The sequence below is a fragment of the Castor canadensis genome, chromosome 13, assembly GCF_047511655.1.
Source record: "Castor canadensis chromosome 13, mCasCan1.hap1v2, whole genome shotgun sequence".
Taxonomy (NCBI): Eukaryota; Metazoa; Chordata; class Mammalia; order Rodentia; family Castoridae; genus Castor; species Castor canadensis.
In genome coordinates, this window is record NC_133398.1 from 71,651,602 (window position 1) to 71,666,574 (window position 14,973).

The window sequence follows — 14,973 nt, forward strand, 5'->3', positions numbered from 1 at the left end:
TTTTTTCAGGTTTTCATATAGCTCATGCCTGCAGGAGCTCACACAAACCTGGAATAGAGGAGGGCGGCTTTAGTTTCAGGCACTGAAACTTGATCCACCAGGACTTTCTTGCTCCCTTCACTCCTCCCTCTCTCAGCTATGAACGTCTGTCTTCCCTGGTATCATATTGATATCAATATGATATCGTCTCTCTGATGGTGGATATGGTTTCTTCATGCTCCAGAAGGCTGCTAACCACTCCACATTCACTCACATCCTTCCTGTACCATGGTCCCAAAGCCAAGAGGCAGCCTCCTATCAGATCCACAGAGAAGACTCAGGGAAGAGCTCTGATGGCCTACCATGGGTCACATGTCCAACCCTGGGGTGGAGTGTTAAGGGTAGGGTCTGTGAGAAGCCTACATAAGCACAGTTGTGCTCAATGATCTACAGGCTGAGTTTGGTCTGGCCCCAGCCTTAGAAGAGTGCAAAATGCAGCACAGCTGCTTTTCCTAAATTGTTTAGGTTCAGAAAAGTAGGAATGCAGGTTTCTCTTGTTACAAGGTCACACCCCTCCCCAAGAACTGTTGCTCCACCTCCTTGTTTACCACTGGATATAAAAGACTCACTGAAGGAGTATGTGAGTTTTTTTGATGGGGATTTTTAATTGACTTCCACTGCTGCTGGGTATGTGTCTCCACCAGAGCAGCTTTCTGTACCAAGAACTTTATATGTAGGCTTTAGAAAAGCTAAGCTAAAGAAAAGCTAAAGAGAACATGGGACAGTGCAAGTCTAAGGACTGAGACTTTAAGAGTTATGCTAATGCAGTTTTAAATGCAGCTGCTGTTGTGTGTCTGCAAGTCTGAGCACCGAGACTTTAAGAGAGATTAAAGAAAACATGGGACAGTGGTAAGGGAGGGGGTGGGGGCAGGGGGGAGAAATAAACCAAGCCTTGTATGCACATATGAATAATAAAAGAAAAATGAAAAAAAAAAAAAAAGAATAGAAAAGAAGCAAGGTTTTAAAGAAAAACTTTAGAAGTAAGGTTTTAAAGAATAAAAGAGGCAAAGTAAAAGAGGAGTTATTGGAGAAAAGATGAAAAGAGGCTGCGTGCGTCTCCATCTGAGCGCCCAGCACACCTGGCCCCAACTTTATACATGTCTGTCTTCTATCCTTTGTCCTTTCTGCATCTCCAGTTGCCCCCAGTTATGTCAGGGAGAACAAGAGCTCATGAGAAAGCTCTCTACACCCCTGTCCTGTCCTTTCTCCAGGGCATGCAACCAGAGAACTTCCCCAGACTCCCTGGTAGAGAGGGAAGGTCAGATTCAAGTGATGATGGTCTAGCCAGTGGAATGGGAGCATGGATGTACCCCATGTCCAGGTCTGGCCCACCCAAATTTCCACATGCTCCTCTGCGTTCCTTTTCCCTTCTTGTTGGCTGGAAGGGAGGCAACCTCAGGGCAACCTTGTAAAGGACAGACTGATATGGCAGTGACCCTATCAGTTGGCATCACCAAGTGAGTGACTTCCTGGAAGAAAGTCACCTGCTGCTCGGTGAACAAGAAAATGACTTCTACTGAAATTAAACTATTATAGTGGAGGGTTTATACTCCCATTGTTAGCCTACATTAAATAATAGGATATAGTAAAGAAGACACGAGTGTTAAAACCTGGGCCATCAAAATAAAACCAGACGTGTCAGATGTGTGGATCAGGCAGGCATGGTTACTGTGTGGTAATGAAGAGCCACATGCTCAGTGGTCTCAGCCACAAAGGTCTTATCTCTCACGTGGGCCATTTTTTCATCGTGGGTTGTCTGGGAAGGACTTGGCCTCAATCTCATCCTTGCTCAGGGACCCAGGCAGAGGGAGGCTCCAGCTTCATGATTCCACAACTGTCAAGGCAGAAGAAAGGCTGTGGTGACTCATTCACTAGTTTTTAAAGCATCAGCTGGCCAAATCAAGTCACATAACCATTCCCAACTGCAAGATGGTGGGGACACCCCACAGTGTTACCGGGAGGAGTGTGTGTGGTGCACAGAAGTCTGATTGTTACAAGAAGTTTAGGAAAGACCAGATACTGCTTGTCTTATGTTTTTGGTTAGCCTATATTAACTAATATGATATGTTTCCAAAAGAAGGTATCAGTGGGGAAAGCTGGGCCACGAGAAACAGCATCAGCCACGTCAAATGTCGAGAAGGTTGTCACCTGACCATGTCTCTCTATCAGGGAGGCTGGGGAAGTTCTCTGGCTGAGCACCCTGAAGGAAGAACAGGACAGGGGTTTAGGGGAACAGCCAGCAGCCTCTACCACACAGACCCTACTCTTTGGCCCTCCACCCCAGGGTTGGATATGTGACCCATGCTAGAGGGAGGAAAGGAGAGAAAAATGAGGATACTTTTTATTGGATTCTCTTTTGTACTCTTTAAATATTTAAAAATTTTATTGTAGTAAAATATGATATAAAATTTACCATCATAACCATTTAAACGTGTTCAGTAACATTAAGGACACTTGGGTTATTGTGCCATCGGTCTCCAGAACTCTTGCAGCTTGCAAAACTCAAACTCTAAACCTGTTTATTATCTGCTTCCCATTCCTCCTACTCAACAGCCCCAGTCACCACTATTCTACTTTGTGTCCCCATGAATTTGACTACTCTTGGCACCTCCTATAAGTGAAACATGTACTATTTGTCTTCCTCATGACTGAGTTATCACTTAGCATAAGGTGATTGATGAGGCTTTATCCATATTTTAGCATGTGTCACAATTTTCTCTTTTGTTTTTAATTTTTAAAGCATGTATTAATTGTATATATTAATGGGCTTCAGTATGATATTTCCATACATGCATATAGTATGTACTGATCAGTTTTCAAGGGTAAATAATACTCCATTGTATATGTACACAGGTTGAGTATTCCTTATCCAAAATGCTTGGAACCAGAAGCATTTCAAAGTTCAGATTTTTGTGGATTTGGAAATATTTGCATATTCATAGTGAGTTGAATAAAGTTATGGAGGGTACTGAAGTCTAAACAGGAAGCTCACTTATGTTTTATATGTTCCTTAAATACACAGCCTAAAGATAATTTTATGTACTATTTTAAATAACCATGGATGAAATAAGTTTCATTGTGTAGACTCTTTCACAGTGACATCAAAAAGTTTTTGATTTTGGAACATTTTGGGTTTCAGATTTTTGGATCTCAGGTGCTCATCCTATACCACAGTTAACATCTTCATTCATTCATCAAAGTTCCTGGATGGTGTCCCCGTTTTGGGTATTGTGAACAATGCTGCTGTGCACATCTGTCAGAGACCCTGCTTTTACTTCTTTGGGGTATATACCCACAAGTGGAATTGCTGAATCATAAGGCAAATCTGCTTTAATTTCTCTAGGAACTGTGGCCTTTGAGCTTTGCACCATGAGACTGTATTATCTGTCCGAAAATAAATGAAAGTAGAATGTTAGGGACTAGCTGAAATGCTGCGTTCACAGAGAATGCTGTTTGCAAGAGTGTTGATTGCGGTGTGATTTTTGCCTGCCAGCCCAGGTCACAAATGATGCTTCACCAGCCTCCCTTTCTGCCATACTGACCTTGGTTTCCTATCCTGGGAGTGATTGAGGTTTATAGCTTGGCCTCCTCAGCTCAGCTCAGTGAATGTTGGGCCTGGAGGCTGACTTATGGCCATAGAAAGATTTGAAGTCTTTCAAATTGAAGTCTTTCTTTGAGGTCTTTTCAGGTCTCTATTAGAAGCTCCAGTTTGGAAGAGAACACCCACAGAGTGGGAGAAAATATTTGCCAACTATACATCAGACAAAGGACTGATAACCAGAATATATAGGAAACTTAAAAAACTAAATTCTCCCAAAACTAATGAACCAATAAAGAAATGGGCACATGAACTAAACAGAACTTTCTCAAAAGAAGAAATTCAAATGGCCAGAAAACACATGAAAAAATGCTCACCATCTCTAGCAATAAAGGAAATGCAAATAAACCACGCTAAGATTCCACCTCACCCCTGTTAGAATAGCCATCATCAGCAACACCACCAACAACAGGTGTTGGCAAGGATGCGGGGAAAAAGGAACCCTCTTACACTGTTGGTGGGAATGTAGACTAGTACACCACTCTGGAAAAATATTTGGAGGCTACTTAAAAAGCTAGACATTGATCTACCATTTGATCCAGCAATACCACTCTTGGGGATATACCCAAAAGACTGTGACACAGGTTACTCCAGAGGCACCTGCACATCCATGTTTATTGCGACACTATTCACAATAGCCAAGTTATGGAAACAGCCAAGATGCCCCAGCACTGATGAATGGATTAAGAAAATGTGGTATCTATACACAATGGAATTTTATGCAGCCATGAAGAAGTACGAAATGTTATCATTCGCTGGTAAATGGATGGAATTGGAGAACATCATTCTGAGTGAGGTTAGCCTGGCCCAAAAGACCAAAAATCGTATGTTCTCCCTCATATGTGGACATTAGATCAAGGGCAAACACAACAAGGGGATTGGACTATGAGCACATGATAAAAGCGAGAGCACACAAGGGAGGGGTGAGGATAGGTAAGACACCTAAAAACTAGCTAGCATTTGTTGCCCTTAACGCAGAGAAACTAAAGCAGATACCTTAAAAGCAACTGAGGCCAATAGGAAAAGGGGAACAGGAACTAGAGAAAAGATTAGATCAAAAAGAATTAACCTAGAAGGTAACACCCACACACAGGAAATCAATGTGAGTCAATGCCCTGTATAGCTATCCTTATCTCGACCAGCAAAAACCCTTGTCCCTTCCTGTTATTGCTTATACTCTCTCTACAACAAAATTAGAAATAAGGGCAAAATAGTTTCTGCTGGGTATTGATGGGGGGGAGAAGGAGGGGGCGTAGTGGGTGGTAAGGGAGGGGGTGGGGGCAGGGGGGAGAAATGAACCAAGCCTTGTATGCACATATGAAAAATAAAATTAAAAAAAAAAAAAGAAGCTCCAGTTTGCATGAACATTCGTGATATATCAGGGAGAAATGAATTCAAGTCCAAGCTCTGCTTTGGTACAAAAGAAGAAAGCCTGCTGCTGAGGGAGGTGCTCCAAGATAACACTGGGCAGACTGTTCTGCTCGCCAACTTTTTGAGTTGCTTCTCCTTCACTTACTCATCCTAAGCACTTTCAACTGTTCCGAGAGAAGTGCAGCATATGTTTCCCTAAAACCTTAAGAGAATGGTTGCAGAGGATTTGCTTTGAGACCTGCTATGTTTTTGGGTTCTAAAACCCAAGGAGAATCACTGTTCTTTATTTTAGAACAGTTTTATTGGGATATAATTCACATAATGTGTAATTCATTCAGTGAAAGTGCATTTTTCATTGGTCTTTAGGGTTTTTGTGGAGTTGGGCAAACATTGCAACAATGTGATTTCCGAATATTTTCATCACCCCAAAAAATACCCAGTACACATTAGTAGTAATACCTCTTGCTAATCTCTCACTCCATCCTACCCCTCCAGCCCAGGCAGCCATTAATCTCCTTTGTCTCTATAGATTAGCCTATTTGGGAAATTTTGCATTAGTGAAAAGAAACAGTAATGTGGCCGTTTGTAACTAGCTTCTCTCACTTAACATGGTATTTTGGAGGTTCATTCATGCTGTCGCTGGTACCCATACCTGTTCCTTTTATGGCTGAATATTCCATTGCATGGTTATATCATGTTTTATTTATCCTTTCAATCTGTTCATGGAAGAGCAACATTTGGGTAGTTTCCATTTTGGGGCTATCATTAATAACACTGCACAAAGTTTTATGTAGACTGCACAAACTTTGTGCACAAAGTTTTGTGTAGAGACAGATTTTTGCTAATTATGGTATATAATTAAGGGTGGGATTTCTGGGTCACAAGTCTAGCATTTTAAGTAACTGTCAACCTGTTTTCCAGTGTGGCTTCCCATTTTATATTCCCACCAGCACTGTTTGACAGCTCCAATTTCTCCCCATTCTTTCCAACACTTGTTACTGTCTATCATATTTATTTCTAGCCATCTTCATGTGAAATGGTATCTTTTCCTCCCATAATGACTAATGAGGCTGAACGTATTGTCATGGTCTTTCTTACTGGCCTCTTATAGATCTTCTTTGGAGTAATGTTTATTCAGATTCTTTGCCCATTTTAAAATTGAGTGACTTGCTTTTAAATGGTTCATTTGTATGAGTTCTTTAGCATAAATTAAAAAAATATTAGACATGTGACTTCCAAGATTTTGTCCCATTTTGAGGATTGTTTTTTTCATACATTTGATAGTGTTCTTTGAAGTATAGAAGTTTTAAAAATTTGATGATATCCAATTCATCCATGTTTTCTTTTATAGCTTGAACTTTTGGTGCCATATCCAAGAAACCATTGCCTAACCCGAGATTTTGAAGATTACCTCTATAGTTTTTCCTAGGTATTTTATAGTTTTAGCTGCTACATTTAGGTATGTGAATTAATGTTTTTCTTTGAGACAGGGTCTTACTATGTAGCTCAGGGTTGCCTGGAACCCTTGATCCTCCTGCCTCAGCTTCCCTAGTGCCAGGATTACAGGTGTGTACCACCACATCCAGCTTATGAGTAAGTTTTGCGTAATGTGTGTAATGCAGCACCATTTTTTTGTCAAAGATAAATTTTATTTATTTATTTTTTAATTTTTATTTTATTCATATGTGCATACAATGTTTGTACCCCTCCCTTACCTACCCCGCCCCCTCCTTCTCCCCCCATCCCCTCACTACCAGGCAGAAACTATTTTGCCCTTGTCTCTAATTTTGTTGTAGAGAGAGTATAAGCAATAATAGGAAGGAACAAGGGTTTTTGCTAGTTGAGATAAGGATAGCTATACAGGGAGTTGACTCACATTGATTTCCTGTGCATGTGTGTTACCTTCTAGGTTAATTCTTTTTGATCTAAACTTTTCTCTAGTTCCTGGTCCCCTTCTCCTATTGGCCTCAGTTGCTTTAAAGTATCTGCTTTAGTTTCTCTGCATTGAGGGCAACAAATGCTATCTAGTTTTTTGGGTATTTAACCTATCCTCATACCTTTCCTATATGTTCTCGCTTTATCATGTGCTCAAAGTCCAATCCCCTTCTTGGGTTTGCCCTTGATCTAATGTCCACATATGAGGGAGAACATATGATTTTTGGTCTTTTGGGCCAGGATAACCTCACTCAGAATGATGCTCTCCAATTCCATTCCATCCATTTACCTGTGAATGATAACATTTTGTTCTTCTTCATGGCTGCATAAAATTCCATTGTGTATAAATACCACATTTTCTTTTTTTTTTTTAATTTTATTATTCATATGTGCATACAAGGCTTGGGTCATTTCTCCCCCCTGCCCCCACCCCCTCCCTTACCACCCACTCCGCCCCCTCCCTCTCCCCCCCACCCCCTCAATACCCAGCAGAAACTATTTTGCCCTTATTTCTAATTTTGTTGTAGAGAGAGTATAAGCAATAATAAGAAGGAACAAGGGTTTTTGCTGGTTGAGATAAGGATAGCTATACAGGGCATTGACTCGCATTAATTTCCTGTGCGTGTGTGTTACCTTCTAGGTTAATTCTTTTTGATCTAACCTTTTCTCTAGGTCCTGGTCCCCTTTTCCTATTGGCCTCAGTTGCTTTTAAGGTATCTGCTTTAGTTTCTCTGCGTTAAGGGCAACAAATGCTAGCTAGTTTTTAGGTGTCTTACCTATCCTCACCTCTCCCTTGTGTGCTCTCGCTTTTATCATGTTCTCAAAGTCCAATCCCATTGTTGTGTTTGCCCTTGATCTAATGTCCACATATGAGGGAGAACATATGATTTTTGGTCTTTTGGGCCAGGCTAACCTCACTCAGAATGATGTTCTCCAATTCCATCCATTTACCTGCGAATGATAACATTTCGTTCTTCTTCATGGCTGCATGTAATTCCATTGTGTATAGATACCACATTTTCTTAATCCATTCATCAGTGGTGCGGCATCTTGGCTGTTTCCATAACTTGGCTATTGTGAATAGTGCTGCAATAAACATGGGTGTGCAGGTGCCTCTGGAGTAATCTGTGTCACAGTCTTTTGGGTATATCCCCAAGAGTGGTATTGCTGGATCAAATGGTAGATCAATGTCTAGCTTTTTAAGTAGCCTCCAAATATTTTTCCAGAGTGGTTGTACTAGTTTACATTCCCACCAACAGTGTAAGAGGGTTCCTTTTTCCCCGCATCCTTGCCAACACCTGTTGTTGGTGGTGTTGCTGATGATGGCTATTCTAACAGGGGTGAGGTGGAATCTCAGCGTGGTTTTAATTTGCATTTCCTTTATTGCTAGAGATGGTGAGCATTTTTTCATGTGCTTTTTGGCCATTTGAATATCTTCTTTTGAGAAAGTTCTGTTTAGTTCACTTGCCCATTTCTTTATTGGTTCATTAGTTTTGGGAGATTTTAGTTTTTTAAGTTTCCTATATATTCTGGTTATCAGTCCTTTGTCTGATGTATAGTTGGCAAATATTCTCTCCCACTCTGTGGGTAGTTTCTTCAGTTTAGAGACCATTTCTTTTGATGAACAGAAGCTTTTTAGTTTTATAAGGTCCCATTTATCTATGCTGTCTCTTAGTTGCTGTGCTGCTGGGGTTTCGTTGAGAAATTTCTTACCTATACCTACTAATTCCAGAGTATTTCCTACTCTTTCCTGTATCAACTTTAGAGTTTGTGGTCTGATATTAAGATCCTTGATCCATTTTGAGTTAATCTTGGTTTAGGGTGATATACATGGATCTAGTTTCAGTTTTTTGCAGACTGCTAACCAGTTTTCCCAGCAGTTTTTGTTGAAGATGCTGCTATTTCTCCATCGTATATTTTTAGCTCCTTTGTCAAAGACAAGTTGGTTATAGTTGTGTGGCTTCATATCTGGGTCCTCTGTTCTGTTCCACTGGTCTTCATGTCTGTTTTTGTGCCAGTACCATGCGTTTTTATTGTTATTGCTTTGTAATATAGTTTGAAGTCAGGTATTGTGATACCTCCTGCATTGTTCTTTTGACTGAGTATTGCCTTGGCTATTCGTGGCTTCCTGTGTTTCCATATAAATTTCATGGTAGATTTTTCGATCTCTTTAATGAATGTCATTGGAATTTTGATGGGAATTGCATTAAACATGTAGATTACTTTAGGGAGTATTGACATTTTTACTATGTTGGTTCTACCAATCCATGAGCATGGGAGATCTCTCCACTTTCTATAGTCTTCCTCAATCTCTTTCTTCAGAAGTATATAGTTTTCCTTGTAGAGGTCTTTCACATCTTTTGTTAGGTTTACACCTAGGTATTTGATTTTTTTTGAGGCTATTGTAAATGGAATTATTTTCATATATTCTTTTTCCATTTGCTCATTGTTAGTGTATAGAAATGCTAATGATTTTTCTATGTTGATTTTATATCCTGCTACCTTGCTATAGCTATTGATGATGTCTAGAAGCTTCTGAGTAGAGTTTTTTGGGTCTTTAAGGTATAGGATCATGTCATCTGCAAATAGGGACATTTTGACAGTTTCTTTACCTATTTGTATTCCTTTTATTCCTTCTTCTTGCCTAATTGCTCAGGCTAGAAATTCCAGTACTATGTTGAATAGGAGTGGAGATAGTGGGCATCCTTGTCTGGTTCCTGATTTTAGAGGGAATGGTTTCAGTTTTTTTCCATTAAGGAAAATGCTGGCTGTAGGTTTGTCATATAGCTTTTATAATGTTGAGGTATTTTCCTTCTATTCCTAGTTTTCTTAGAGCTTTTATCATGAAATGGTGTTGGATCTTATCAAAGGCTTTTTCTGTATCTATTGAGATGATCAAGTGGTTTTTGTCTTTGCTTCTGTTAATGTGGTTTATTACATTTATTGATTTTCGTATGTTGAACCACCCCTGCATCCCTGGGATGAAGCCTACTTGGTCGTGGTGAATAATCTTTTTGATGTGTTGTTGAATTCGGTTTGCCATTATTTTGTTGAGGATTTTCGCGTCAATGTTCATTAAGGAGATTGGCCTATAGTTCTCCTTTTTGGAGGTGTCTTTGCCTGGTTTTGGGATAAGTGTAATACTGGCTTCATAAAATGTGTTTGGCAGTTTTCCTTCCCTTTCTATTTCGTGGAACAGTTTAAGGAGGGTTGGTATCAGTTCTTCTTTAAAGGTCTGATAGAATTCAGCAGAGAATCCATCAGGTCCTGGACTTTTCTTTTTGGGGAGACTCTTGATTGCTGCTTCAATTTCATTTTGTGTTATAGGTCTGTTCAGGTGATTAATTTCCTCTTGGTTCAGTTTTGGATGATCATATGTATCTAGAAATCAGTCCATTTCTTTAAGATTTTCAAATTTATTTGAATATAGGTTCTCAAAGTAGTCTCTGATGATTTCCTGGACTTCCATGGTGTTTGTTGTTATTTCCCGTTTTGCATTCCTGATTCTACTAATTTGGGTTTTTTCTCTCCTCACTTTAGTCAGGTTTGCCAGGGGTCTATCGATCTTGTTTATTTTTTCAAAGAACCAACTTTTTGTCTCATTAATTCTTTGTATGGTTTTTTTGGTTTCTATTTCGTTGATTTCAGCTCTTATTTTTATTATTTCTCTCCTTCTATTTGTTTTGGGATTTGCTTGTTCTTGTTTTTCTAGGAGTTTGAGATGTATCATTAGGTCATTGATTTGGGATCTTTCAGTCTTTTTAATATATGCACTCATGGCTATAAACTTTCCTCTCAGGACTGCCTTAGCTGTGTCCCATAGGTTCCAGTAGGTTGTGTTTTCATTTTCACTGACTTCCAGGAACTTTTTAATTTCCTCTTTTATTTCATTGATGATCCATTCTTCATTAAGTAATGAGTTATTTAGTTTCCAGCTGTTTGCATGTTTTTTGTCTTTACTTTTGTTGTTGAGTTCTACTTTTACTCCATTGTGATCAAATAGTATGCATGGTATAATTTCTATATTCTTGTATTTGCTGAGACTTGCTTTGTGCCCTAGGATATGATCTATTTTGGAGAAGGTTCCATGGGCTGCTGAGAAGAATGTATATTGTGTAAAAGTTGGATGAAATGTTCTGTAGACATCTACTAGGTCCATTTGATCTATTGCATATTTTAGATCTTGGATTTCTTTATTGATTTTTTGTTTGGATGACCTATCTTTTGATGATAATGGGGTGTTAAAGTCTCCCACAACCACTGTGTTGGCATTTATATATGCTTTTAGGTCTTTCAGGGTATGTTTGATGAAATTGGGTGCGTTGACATTGGGTGCATACAGGTTGATACTTATTATTTCCTTTTGGTCTATTTCCCCTTTTATTATTATGGAATGTCCTTCTTTATCTCATTTGATCAATGTAGGTTTGAAGTCTACTTTGTCAGAGATAATATACCACATTTTCTTAATCCATTCATCAGTGGAGGGGCATCTTGGCTGTTTCCATTGCAACACCATTTGTTGAAGGGTTTTTCTTCCGCATTTGTTGAGAAGACTATTCTTTCTCCCATGGAATTGTGTTGGCACCCGTGTTGAAACTTAATTGATCATAAATGTATTCATTTCTGGTCTCTCAGTTCAGCCTCATTGATCTCTATGTCTATCCTTATGCCCATACTACCCTGCCTGGTTTCTGTAGCTTTGAATGAAGTTTTGGATCAGTACTTCTGTGGCCATAAATAATTAAGGCACTCATCTTAACCATACTCTGTGGTAGTGAAGAGTCTTATGCTTCATATAATTCTTACAACTCCGTATTTCAAATTTAAAGATAAGGTATTTGGGGCATGTAAATATAACTTTTCAGAATTCACACTGTCTTTGCTGTCTGGGTTGACATAAGAGTGGAACTCATAGGCTAAGGCTAAGTCCCTCTCTAAATGAAGCACTCAAAAGCCCCACAACAGTTTCTGAATAGACTTTTCTAGATCCTGAATAGATTATTAGATGTGTCATTCTTACTTGTGACTGCATCAAATGAAGAATTTCCCAAGGCTATTCATTCTTAGCAACATGTTGACATTGACTGTGACATACTAGCTCCTCTGCGAGGTGAGGTCTTTCTACTAAATTCATCAAGGTATCTGGAAACATTGAAATGTTTATGTGGTCAGAGCAGAAACCCAAATTAAAATAGACTGAAAGGGGTAACTTTTGGGGAAAAAATTGAGATAGCTCATGTAACTGAAGAAAGTTGAGCAGCCTGAACTGCAGAAAGTGTGAAGTACAGTTGGACCTCAGGAATAGCTGGAACCAGCACTAGAAGGACATCAGGATTCTCTCTTTGGTTCTCTCCGTCCTCCAAATATGAACCAGGCCCAGCCCTGCTTAGCTTCTGAGATCAGATGAGCTCTGGTGTGTGTAGTGTGGTATTGCTGTAGATCTCTCCCTAGTTCTTACCTTTGTTTTTCTGAGCCCATCAGGTTCACCCTTCATGTAAGTCTCCTTCTTCCACATAGCCCAAGGCAAGCCAGAGACAGGAAAAAGCCTGGACTCTACATTGTTCTCTCCAGAGGAAACCCACTCTTCTCCCCAGAGCCAATTTGAAAATTGTCAGGCAAAGACTCTGATTGTTTGGTTGGGATCAGGTGAGGCTCTGGGAAGTTACTGTAAGCTTTTTGGTTACAGTGAGGGAGGATTTTATTTGTAGGAAAGACTCTTCAGAAGTTTACTTTTGGACCAAGCAAGTTGTTTTCCATCTATTGTAGCTCTAGTTATTGTAGAACATTTATTTATAAATCTATCAATTGTTAAAAATCAACTTGAAGGGGCATGTAAGTATTGTTTGGTCTACTTTAAAAATTCAGTTAATTAAACTGCGTCATTTCAAACATAATCAATTTAATATATTTGATTTTTTTCTTAAATATTTTAATTGTCTGGCCAAAGAAGTCTTTTTGAGTACTAGTAACTAGTAGCAATTCAATAAACTAACCTTACAAATAAAGAGAAGCTAACGTTCTCTTGGCTGTTCCAATACTGTGCATGAACTTGGCAGGATTCCAATATCATAACTCTAACTTAGCTATTCAATTGCTTGTTTTAAAATCTCAGTTTCAAGGGTGTCACTCTCCAAGCTCCAGTTCTCTTCCATGTTGCAAACACATGATTTTAAACATGTGCAGAGTCCATCTAAACACTAGGATATTAATATCAAGTTTTTGAGCCCTTTGAATTTTTTATACTTAATTAATTTAAAATCATCCTCCGATTAAAACCTGTATCCACTAAAGAACAGTTGTAGAATCCTAGAGAACTGAAAAAGTCTGAAATTCTAGACTTTCCTTTTAAGGAGCTCATTCACTGGAGAAATTTTGTGTATTCTAAGATGTACTGGTTTTTTTCCACATTGTTACGTGTCTGAAAACGGGATGTATCTCACACTTAGCAGCTGCTCACAGCTCACCAGCACCTTTCTTAGTGAGATGTTAAGTAATGACACCTTCAGTTAGATGAGATCTGGTACCACCTTACTTAATTGGGATTATTAAATCTGGAAGTTAAGGCTAGATATGAGATCTGCAGCTACAGATATCAGACGTTTCCTCTCATTGACATCACTGTCCTGTTAATGTTGCCTTTTCTGGTTTCTGTGGCATGGCTTCAGAACTTACAAAAGAAATGTGGCTTGTGAGATGGCTAGTTGGATTCAGTTTATCCAAATACATAAGCATTTGCCTACTCACAAAATCTACTAGTCCTGCATTTGTCTATCTCTTGACTGGATTTGTACTTGTATGACTTTCAGTGTACACAAATTTCTTTTTTCCAGCCAACTGTTAAACTGACAAGAACCTATGCTATTTAAATATACTTTTAAATTTAACATTAAAGGTATTTGAATTTGATGTATTCTTCTATTCTTTCATGTTCTGGTTGGTGTTATTCTACTTTTCATCCAGGTATAAGTTATATATAGGAATTATGATAATTATTCTTTTTGAATATTTGTCATTGTTTAGTTATAGAGTCTGTGACATGCTAAGCAAAATAAGATAGGCTCAGAAAGACAATTATTGTATGTTTTTTTCATGTGTGGAATTTAGACTATATATATTTCTGTATGTTTATACATACATACTTATATGACATCCATGCAAAGGGAATTTTTTGGGGGGAGAATCATTGAAGGTAGGTAAAGGAGAAGTGAGGGGATGAATACGATTGAAATACATTATATGCATTTATGAAAACAGCAAAGTGAAACCCATTAAAATTGTGGGGGATAAAAGGGCTGGGCATGGTGGCTCACATCTGTAATCCTAGCCATTCAGGAGATGGAGAACAGGAGGATCGTGGTTCAAGGTCAGTCTGGACAAAAAGTTAGCAAGACTTCATCTCAACAAAGAAGCCTGGTATGGTGGTGTGGGCTTGTGATCCCAGCTATGCCGGAAACATAGGTAGGAGGATTGTATCTGAGGCCAGTCCTGGGCAAAAACTGGAGACCCTACCTCAACAATAACTAAAGGGATGGGGGGATGACCCAAGTGATAGAGCATCTGCCTAGCAAGTATGAGAACCTGAGTTCAAACTCCAGCACTACTCCCAAAAAATTGTAAAAAAAAAAAAGAAAGAGGGGACAGGGAGGAAGATAAGAAAGAAGTAAATATGATCAAAACATTATATGGATGTATGGAAATCTCACAATGAAACTCCTTTGTACACTAATTTAAAAATACACTACATATACACTAACTTAAAAAGCACAGAGTCTATGACAATATCTAAAGTGGAGATAATTGCCATTCTCAACTCTTTCCTAAATTTAACAAACACTGTTTTGTATGCTCTTGACAGTGATATGAGCTTGGGCTACATGGCAAGTTTGGGGTCAGTCCAGGTCTGGAACTCTCCAGCTTCCTGACTTAGCCTCCCAAGTGCTAGAGTTCTTCATCTTCAAATGGGTGAAAACCACTTGCCCAGCATGGTTGTTGGTGGTTGTGTATGAGATAGGGTGCCTGAAGTTTTA